General features: G+C 52.7%; 1 long non-coding RNA gene across 1 annotated transcript; it reads left to right on the top strand.

Annotated features, from left to right (window-relative positions):
- Positions 1–1067: 1067 nt before the first annotated feature.
- LOC308187343 lies at positions 1068–4110 on the top strand. The gene is made up of 2 exons (XR_013944618.1): positions 1068–3853; positions 3889–4110. It is a non-coding gene; the product is annotated as an uncharacterized lncRNA (long non-coding RNA).
- Positions 4111–10782: the final 6672 nt, after the last annotated feature.

Raw genomic sequence — 10782 nt, 5'->3', positions numbered from 1 at the left:
AGGCCCAGGCCCTAATGGGGCCGGATAAGGCAAAAGCGACCATGACGCTAGCTAGGAGAGCACTGGACCAAATTAGGGAGCCTGGAGGAATGCCCTCCTATATGTCCATCAAGCAAGGGCGAGACGAAGCGTTTGGAACATTTATTGATAGGGTTGCCGCAGCTATACAGGTAGCTGGGTTACCCGAATATCTCAAAGGCCCTATTCTTAAACAATGCGCCCTTCAAAATTGTAATCAAACCTCTCGAAATGTTCTAAATACGCTGCCCAGTACCTGGACTATAGAAGAGGCTCTTGATCGATTGTCGCGGATACCGATAGGCTCGCAAGCGCTATTGGTTGACGCTATTCGAAAGGTAGGGGAAAGTATTACTCAGGGACTGCAGGCTAGTCAGTCGCAGGTATTCGCCGCCCTTGCCCCCCTGCAAAGTGGAAAAGGACCTCACTCGTCGAGAAGACCTGCACTACGCTGCTATCGGTGTGGCATCGCGGGTCATATAAAGAGGCAATGTGGGACGGCTAATGTGTGGTGTCCCTCTTGCCGATCTGATACGCATAATGAAACCGCTTGCCGGCGGAAGACCCAGGGAAACGGGAAGACCAGCGGGAACCGCCGCCCCGCGATGACACAAAAAGCGGCTTTCCCCTCAACAGCGGCGGCAGCTGCGGAGACTCCAACCGAGACGAATCCTTTCACCTCCAACCAGCCACCAGAGGGAGCCTGGGGATTGGACTTGGCAACCGCAGTAAATGTGACTTTGATGGACAATAAGCCTGTTGGGGTGAAAACAGGCGTTATGGGACCTGTAAAAATTAATAATGAGCCTGTTGGAGCACTTCTGATTGGAAGGTCATCGGCGACATTAAATGGGGCTTTAGTGTTAACAGGACTTATTGATAAGGACTTTACTGGGGAGATACAAATTATGGTATCAGCCATGTTCCCTCCGCTACATATACCGAAGGGAACTCGATTGGCTCAATTCTGCCTGTCTCTTGCCAAAGCGACTGATCCCTTCCGCACCTGTTTGTTCGGGGTCCCAATAGGGAACAAGGAGGAGCTGAAACAACTGTTAGCACCATATTCCGCAAGTACTGATTTGTTCGATCTTTCGTCCAACCTCTCCGACGCCGTTGTGGCGGCGCTAGTGGCTCTGAACACGAGCTTGCCATGGGATCCCCAGGAACTGGATTTGTTGGGATCAGTGGCGGTAGGGAACACCAGTAATAACTGGACACAGACGTGCTTTATGTGGAATAAAGGAAAACAAAATATGACTCAATGGACTAATGTGACCTCTCACACAAGGGGGTTCGAAGCTAATAGCAGCTATTGCGGGTACAACGACACCACCAACACCACCATGGGGGCATACGGGAACAAGTCAAGCACATGGCCAAGGCAAACTGCTAAGGCCTTACCACCTGGTATATTCCTGATCTGTGGAGATCGAGCCTGGCAGGGAATCCCAGCAAATGCGCACGGGGGGCCATGCTATTTGGGACGCTTGACTTTGTTTGCCCCTGACCTACACAGTCAAGAATTGCGAAACATTACTCAACAATGGAAACGACGGACGAGACGCAGTCTCAAAAACTTTGGGGAGTGACTGCGATAACCAGGTCGAACTCTGGGGTCCTGCTGAAAGGTTCTTTTCAGCGGCACTTGTGCCTGGAGTGGCTGTGGCTCATGCTATGGCTAGTCTAGGGAAACTAGCTTGTTGGGCTGTAAAACAAGCAAATGTGACATTTGAAAAAAAAAAAAAAAAAAAAAAAAAAAAAAAAAAAAAAGGGAGAGAGAGAAACTAGCTTGCACATTTTAGGTCTGTGAAATTTTGTGAGAATTTTTTCCTGCACTGGACAGTTGAGAGAAAAAAAAAAAAAAGGAAAGAAAAAAAAAAAAAAAAAAAAAAAAAAAAAAAAAGCACATAGGGAATTATGTTAATTGTGTTTGTGTCTTTAGGCAAAGCTGTGGAAGTCTTGAAATGTCACAGTAGTAAATAACTTTTATTACTTTTTGGCTAATTCTTTTTCTGTTGGAACACTGAATTCTGTGCATATGTATATATGAACACAAATTGAAGGCCTCTACCTCCTGGAGTATACAACTTGGTTTGTTTACCTCCACATGATTTTTTTTTTTTTTTAAGTTCAGTGTGGAGACTTGAAACTTGAATGTCCCTTCCAACTTTTATATTTAAAACAAGACTAGAAAATTGAAGACTGTTTTTCACCTGTACATAGAAATATTAAAGGGTGGTCTTAAAATTTGAACATTGGTCTGGAGAAAAACCATGGTGTTTGTTATGGACAATTAACTGTTAAAGTTATTGTAAGTTATCTGTATTTAGCAGAGTATTTTCAACGAGTGATCTGAGCTGAAATTGGAGACTATTAGTAAGTTATGTTTGGAAGTTTTAACTTCAATGAAGTAATTATTTGCTGTGAAAGAGACGAACATTGAATGACTGAACAAAGAGGGTGCAATATCTTTGTTTTTTATGAGGCTCCTGAGAATAAAACCAACTGAAGCATTTCAATTCACTTGAATGAGAAACGTGTTTAATTAAAAGAGCCCAAGAAGACACTGGTATGAAAGGTAAAATCTCAGAGGTTGGTCAGTTAATGTGGCACACTTGCTGGTCACTTTGTAAAATGTAGATTTGAAGTACAGTGGTGAAAACATTAAATGTGACTACGCAGATGCTCACAGAAATGGCCCAGGACCTGGACAGCTTGCGACACGCTGTGTTACAGAACAGAGCGGCGATTGATTTTCTACTGCTGGCACAGGGCCACGGGTGTGAAGAGCTCGAAGGAATGTGCTGTTTTAATCTCTCGGACCATGGCGAGTCAATCCACGAGCAACTGAAATGGCTGAGAGACCACACCAAGAAGATAGTGGTCCAAGATAATTGGCTTGATAGACTGTTTGCAAATTGGTTTGGGAACATGGGGGGTTGGATATTGGGTCTGATAAAAGAAGGGCTACGCTTACTGCTAATAATTGTCCTAATTATAGTAGCGGCGCGAGTAGTATTTAGTTGCCTAATAAAAAGGCTCGAGCAGTTAACTAGTAGGGTTTTTCTAGCAACAGTAATAGCATGTGTAAGGTGTAATTGCTCGAAAAAGAAAAAAAAAAAAAAAAAAAAAAAAAAAAAAAAAAAAAAAAAAAGGGGTCAATGCCACACGTGCTCCTTATTGCAATGCATCTCTTTGCTGTCATTATACAAACTATAATAGCATCCTTCCTTGCGCCAGGAGCCGCTCTGCTCGGCTGTGGGATCGACTGTGGAACGGACGCCCCTAGGTGCACCCCGAGCATTTTTTCCTCGGAGGGGTCTCCACTCTCAGCCGCTCACCACGGGAGCAGACAAGGACCTCCTGAAGCTGCACACAAATTATTTTCAGTGATATTGTCTTGTGGTATGAATGAGAAGTGCAAGAGGCCTCTCTGCGTGATTGTGTGATTGTGTGATTGTGCTGTGCGAGTAAGAAGCAGTATCGCTGCGAAGCAACATTCCTAGCGCTTAGTGGCTTGTTGACTGATGTAGATTCTAGTAGGCACACTACTTTACAATCGTAGTTCTGCATGAGATTTTTGACCCTGTTGCTTATTGTACCTTGCTTATTGCAGTGTGTGCGGTGATTGATAGAAAAATCTATAGAAAGCTTTTGGTTCAAAATAAAAACGGGGGAATTGTTGAGGACTGGCTCGCTGCGCGTAATCACATTGATATCATGCAGCTGCAAGATAAGGAAATGGCGGATTACCGCACCCAGCTGGTCTAGAAAAACAAGAGCAAAGGCACGTACGCAAGGCTTGTCTGGGAACTCTTGTGAGAAATCCCAGGCAGCTTGTCTGGGAACTCTTGTGAGAAATCCCAGGCAATTAGAAACAATGATAGTAGAGGGCATACTGCCCTGGGAGTTATAGTTAGATTAGAAAGGGGAACTAGCGGATAGAAGAATGCGGAACTAACAGATAGGGCAGTAGATGACGCTTACCAATAAGGAGCTTGGCTTTTGCAATATGTATGAGCTAATTATCCTGTACACGATAAAAGACAATTGAGCTATCCATTAAAGCTGAAGCATACTTAACACTCATATTGAGCGTTTGTGTCTTCCCTCCGTCGACAACAAGTCCAGAGAGTGCACTAGCACCACTGGGGAATGCAGTGCAGTGAGTCCAGTGAGTACACTGGCACCAATGGGGATGCAGTGCAGTGAGTCAAGAGAGTGCACTGGCACCACTGGGGATGCACTGCAGTGAGCCCAGAGAGTGCACTGGCACCACTGGGGATGCGGTGCCGGGAGTCCAGAGAGTGCACTGGCACCACTGGGGATGCAGTGCAGTGAGTCCAGAGAGTGCACTGGCACCACTGGGGATGCAGTGCAGTGAGTCCAGAGAGTGCACTAGCACCACTGGGGATGCACTGCAGTGAGTCCAGAGAGTGCTCTGGCACCACTGGGGATGCAGTGCAGTGAGTCCAGAGAGTGCACTGGCACCACCGGGGATGTGTTGCCGGGAGTCCAGAGAGTGCACTGGCACCACTGGGGATGCAGTGCAGTGAGTCCACAGACTGCACTGGAACCACTGAGAATGCACTTCAGTGAGTCCAGAGAGTGCACTGGCACCACTGGGGATGCACTGCAGTGAGTCCACAGAGTGCACTAGCACCACTGGGGAATGCAGTGCAGTGAGTCCAGTGAGTACACTGGCACCAATGGGGATGCAGTGCAGTGAGTCAAGAGAGTGCACTGGCACCACTGGGGATGCACTGCAGTGAGCCCAGAGAGTGCACTGGCACCACTGGGGATGCGGTGCCGGGAGTCCAGAGAGTGCACTGGCACCACTGGGGATGCAGTGCAGTGAGTCCAGAGAGTGCACTGGCACCACTGGGGATGCAGTGCAGTGAGTCCAGAGAGTGCACTAGCACCACTGGGGATGCACTGCAGTGAGTCCAGAGAGTGCTCTGGCACCACTGGGGATGCAGTGCAGTGAGTCCAGAGAGTGCACTGGCACCACCGGGGATGTGTTGCCAGGAGTCCAGAGAGTGCACTGGCACCACTGGGGATGCAGTGCAGTGAGTCCAGAGAGTGCACTGGCACCACTGGGGATGCAGTGCAGTGAGTCAAGAGAGTGCACTGGCACCAGTGGGGATGCACAGCAGTGAGCCCAGAGAGTGCACTGGCACCACTGGGGATGCGGTGCCGGGAGTCCAGAGAGTGCACTGGCACCACTGGGGATGCGGTGCAGTGAGTCCAGAGAGTGCACTGGCACCACTGGGGATGCACTTCAGTGAGTCCAGAGAGTGCACTGGTACCACTGGGGATGCAGTGCAGTGAGTCCAGAGAGTGCACTAGCACCACTGGGGATGCAGTGCAGTGAATCCAGTGAGTGCACTGGCACCACTGGGGATGCAGTGCAGTGAGTCAAGAGAGTGCACTGGCACCACTGGGGATGCACAGCAGTGAGCCCAGAGAGTGCACTGGCACCACTGGGGATGCGGTGCCGGGAGTCCAGAGAGTGCACTGGCACCACTGGGGATGCAGTGCAGTGAGTCCAGAGAGTGCACTGGCACCACTGGGGATGCACTGCAGTGAGTCCAGAGAGTGCACTGGCACCACTGGGGATGCACTGCAGTGAGTCCAGAGAGTGCTCTGGCACCACTGGGGATGCAGTGCAGTGAGTCAAGAGAGTGCACTGGCACCACTGGGGATGCAGTGCAGTGAGTCCAGAGAGTGCACTGGCACCACTGGTGATGCACTGCAGTTACTCCAGAGAGTGCACTGGCACCACTGGGGATGCGGTGCGGTGAGACCAGAGAGTGCACTGGCACCACTGGGGATGCAGTGCAGTCAGTCCAGTGAGTGTACTGGCACCACTGGGGATGCACTGCAGTGAGTCCAGAGAGTGCACTGGCACCACTGGGGATGCAGTGCAGTGAGTCCAGAGAGTGCACTGGCACCACTGGGGATGCACTGCAGTGAGTCCAGAGAGTGCACTAGCACCACTGGGGATGCACTGCAGTGAGTCCACAGAGTGCACTAGCACCACTGGGGATGCAGTGCAGTGAGTCCAGAGAGTGCACTGGCACCACTGGGGATGCACTTCAGTGAGTCCAGAGAGTGCACTGGCACCACTGGGGATGCAGTTCAGTGAGTCCAGAGAGTGCACTGGCACCACTGGGGATGCAGTGCAGTGAGTCCAGAGAGTGCACTGGCAACACTGGGGTTGCAGTGCAGTGAGTCCAGAGAGTGCACTGGCACCACTGGGGATGCAGTGCAGTGAGTCCAGAGTGTGCACTGGCACCACTGGGGATGCAGTGCAGTGAGTCCAGAGATTGCACTGGCACCACTGGGGATGCAGTGCAGTGAGTCCAGAGAGTGCACAGGCAGCACTGGGGATGCAGTGCAGTGAGTCCAGAGAGTGCACTGGCACTACTGGGGATGCAGTGCAGTGAGTCCAGAGAGTGCACTGGCACCACTGGGGATGCAGTGCAGTGAGTCCAGTGAGTGTACTGGCACCACTGGGGATGCACTGCAGTGAGTCCAGAGAGTGCACTGGCACCACTGAGAATGCACTTCAGTGAGTCCAGAGAGTGCACTGGCACCACTGGGGATGCAGTGCAGTGAGTCCAGAGAGTGCACTGGCACCACTGAGAATGCACTTCAGTGAGTCCAAAGAGTGCACTGGCACCACTGGGGATGCACTGCAGTGAGTCCAGAGAGTGCACTAGCACCACTGGGAATGCAGTACAGTGAGTCCAGTGAGTGCACTGGCACCACTGGGGATGCAGTGCAGTGAGTCCAGAGAGTGCACTGGCACCACTGGGGATGCAGTGCAGTGAGTCCAGAGAGTGCACTGGTACAACTTGGGATGCAGTGCAGTGAGTCCAGTGAGTGCACTGGCACCACTGGGGATGCACTGCAGTGAGTCCAGAGAGTGCACTGGCACCACTGGGGATGCACTGCTGTGAGTCCAGAGAGTGCACTGGCAGCAGTGGAGATGCACTGCAGTGAGTCCAGAGAGTGCACTGGCACCACTGGGGATGCACTGCAGTGAGTCCAGAGAGTGCAGTGGCACCACTGGGGATGCAGTGCAGTGAGTCCAGAGAGTGCACTGGCACCACTGGGGATGCACTGCAGTGAGTCCAGAGAGTGCACTGGCACCACTGGGGATGCAGTGCAGTGAGTCCAGAGAGTGCACTGGCAGCACTGGGGATGCAGTGCAGTGAGTCCAGAGAGTGCACAGGCACCACTGGGGATGCACTGCAGTGAGTCCAGAGAGCGCACTGGCACCACTGGGGATGCAGTGCAGTGAGTCCACAGAGTGCACTGGAACCACTGAGAATGCACTTCAGGGAGTCCAGAGAGTGCACTGGCACCACTGGGGATGCACTGCAGTGAGTCCAGAGAGTGCACTAGCACCACTGGGGAATGCAGTGCAGTGAGTCCAGTGAGTACACTGGCACCACTGGGGATGCAGTGCAGTGAGTCAAGAGAGTGCACTGGCACCACTGGGGATGCACTGCAGTGAGCCCAGAGAGTGCACTGGCACCACTTGGGATGCGGTGCCGGGAGTCCAGAGAGTGCTTTGGCACCACTGGGGATGCACTGCAGTGAGTCCAGAGAGTGCACTGGCACCACTCAGGGTGCAGTGCGGTGAGTCCAGAGAATGCACTGGCACCAATGGGGATGCAGTGCAGTGAGTCCAGAGAGCGCACTGGCTCCACTGGGATGCAGTGCAGTCATTCCTGTGAGTGTACTGGCACCACTGGGGATGCAGTGCAGTGAGTCCAGAGAGTGCACTGGCACCACTGAGAATGCACTTCAGTGAGTCCAGAGAGTGCACTGGCACCACTGGGGATGCAGTGCAGTGAGTCCAGAGAGTGCACTGGCACCTACGGGGATGCACTGCAGTGAGTCCAGAGAGTGCACTGGCACCACTGTGGATGCACTGCAGTGAGTCCAGAGAGTGCACTGGCACCACTGGGGATGCACTGCAGTGAGTCCAGAGAGTGCACTGGCACCACTGGGGATGCACTGCAGTGAGTCCAGAGAGTGCACTGGCACCACTGGGGATGCACTTCAGTGACTCCAGAGAGTGCACTGGTACCACTGGGCATGCAGTGCAGTGACTCCAGAGAGTGCACTGGCACCACTGGGGATGCACTTCAGTGACTCCAGAGAGTGCACTGGCACCACTGGGGATGCAGTGCAGTGAGTCCACAGATTGCACTGGCACCACTGGGGCTGCAGTGCAGTGAGTCCAGAGAGTGCACTGGCACCAGTGGGGATGCAGTGCAGTGAGTCCAGAGAGTGCACTGGCACCACTGGGGATGCAGTACAGTGAGTCCAGAGAGTGCACTGGCACCACTTGGGATGCACTGCAGTGAGTCCAGAGAGTGCACTGGCACCACTGGGGATGCACTACAGTGAGTCCAGAGATTGCACTGGCACCACTGGGGATGCAGTGCAGTGAGTCCAGAGAGTGCACTGGCACCACTGGGCATGCAGTGCAGTGAGTCCAGAGAGTGCACTGGCACCACTGGGGATGCACTTCAGTGACTCCAGAGAGTGCACTGGCACCACTGGGGATGCAGTGCAGTGAGTCCAGAGAGTGCACTGGCACCACTGGGGATGCTGTGCAGTGAGTCCAGAGATTGCACTGGCACCACCGGGGCTGCAGTGCAGTGAGTCCAGAGAGTGCACTGGCACCACTGGGGATGCAGTTTAGTGAGTCCAGAGAGTGCACTGGCACCACTGGTGATGCAGTACAGTGAGTCCAGAGAGTGCACTGGCACCACTGGGGATGCACTGCAGTGAGTCCAGAGAGTGCACTGGCACCACTGGGGATGCACTACAGTGAGTCCAGAGATTGCACTGGCACCACTGGGGATGCAGTGCACTGAGTCCAGAGAGTGCACTGGCACCACTGGGGATGCAGTGCAGTGAGTCCAGAGAGTGCACTGGCAGCACAGAGGATGCAGTGCAGTGAGTCCAGAGAGTGCACTGACACCACTGGGGATGCAGTGCAGTGAGTCCAGAGAGTGCACTGGCACCACTGGGGATGCAGTGCAGTGAGTCCAGAGAGTGCTCTGGCACCACCGGGGCTGCAGTGTAGTGAGTCCAGAGAGTGCACTGGCACCACTGGGGATGCAGTGCAGTGAGTCCAGAGAGTGCACTGGCACCACTGGTGATGCAGTACAGTGAGTCCAGAGAGTGCACTGGCACCACTGGGGATTCACTGCAGTGAGTCCAGAGAGTGCACTGGCACCACTGGGGATGCACTACAGTGAGTCCAGAGATTGCACTGGCACCACTGGGGATGCAGTGCACTGAGTCCAGAGAGTGCACTGGCACCACTGGGGATGCACTGCAGTGAGTCCACAGAGTGCACTGGCAGCACAGAGGATGCAGTGCAGTGAGTCCAGAGAGTGCACTGACACCACTGGGGATGCACTGCAGTGAGTCCAGAGAGTACACTGGCACCACTGGGGATGCAGTGCAGTGAGTCCAGAGAGTTCACTGGCACCACTGGGGATGCAGTCCAGTGAGTCCAGTGAGTGCACTGGCACCACTGGGGATGCAGTGCAGTGACTGCAGAGAGTACACTGGCACCACCGGGGATTCACTGCAGTGAGTCCAGAGAGTGCACTGGCACCACCTGTGATGCAGTGCAGTGAGTCCAGTGAGTGCACTGGCACCACTGGGGATGCAGTGCTGTGACTCCAGAGAGCACACTGGCACCACTGGGGATGCAGTGCAGTCAGTCCAGTGAGTGCACTGGTACCACTGGGGATGCAGTACAGTGAGTCCAGAGAGTGCACTGGCACCACTGGGGATGCACTGCAGTGAGTCCAGACAGTGCGCTGGCACCACTGGAGATGCAGTGCTGTGACTCCAGAGAGCGCACTGGCACCACTGGGAATGCAGTGCAGTGAGTGCAGAGAGTGCACTGGCACCACTGGGGATGCACTTCAGTGAGTTCAGAGAGTGCACTGGCACCACTGGGGATGGGTTTCAAGCCAACTGCATTAACCGCTCATGCTTCTTTCTTATGAGACGTTAGTAAACCAATTACATAGCCTTGTCAAGACTAAATCACAGGTAAAAATCCTGTACATCTCATGTGGCCAACCACTCCCAACTAGGATTCCAAGAACCAGGAGTTTCGGTGAAAATAGGGCTAGTGCTATTAGAGGGGTGATTATTAGGGTAAGCCCTAAGCTGTCTTTAATGGAGAAGTATGGGTGGAATGGGATTTTGTCGCAGTCTGATACGATTCCTAGTGGGTTATTTGAGCCTGATTCGTGTAGGAAGGTTAGGTGGACTAGGGTGATTCCTGCAATTAGGAAGGGCAGTAATAAGTGGATGGCGAAGAATCGGGTTAAGGTTGGATTGTCTACTGAGAATCCTCCTCAGGCTCATTCTACTAGAGTTTGCCCAATGTACGGGATGGCTGAGAATAGGTTGGTGATTACGGTGGCCCCTCAGAATGACATTTGTCCTCATGGTAGGACATACCCTACGAAGGCAGTTGCTATTAGGGTGAGTAGGAGGATTACTCCTGTGTTTCAGGTTTCTTTGTATAGGTAGGAGCCGTAGTAGAGGCCTCGTCCGATGTGTAAGTAGATGCAGATAAAGAAGAGCGAAGCACCGTTGGCGTGGAGGTTGCGGATGAGCCATCCGTACTGGACGTCTCGGCATGTGTGAGCTACTGAGGAGAAGGCGAGTGAAGTGTCTGCGGTGTAGTGTATGGCTAGTAGCAGG

This window comes from Anser brachyrhynchus, assembly GCF_964034855.1.
Source record: "Anser brachyrhynchus genome assembly, contig: SCAFFOLD_109, whole genome shotgun sequence".
Classification (NCBI taxonomy): Eukaryota; Metazoa; Chordata; class Aves; order Anseriformes; family Anatidae; genus Anser; species Anser brachyrhynchus.
Note: the sequence above shows the minus strand (reverse complement) of the source record. Positions and strands in the feature narration are given on the sequence as shown.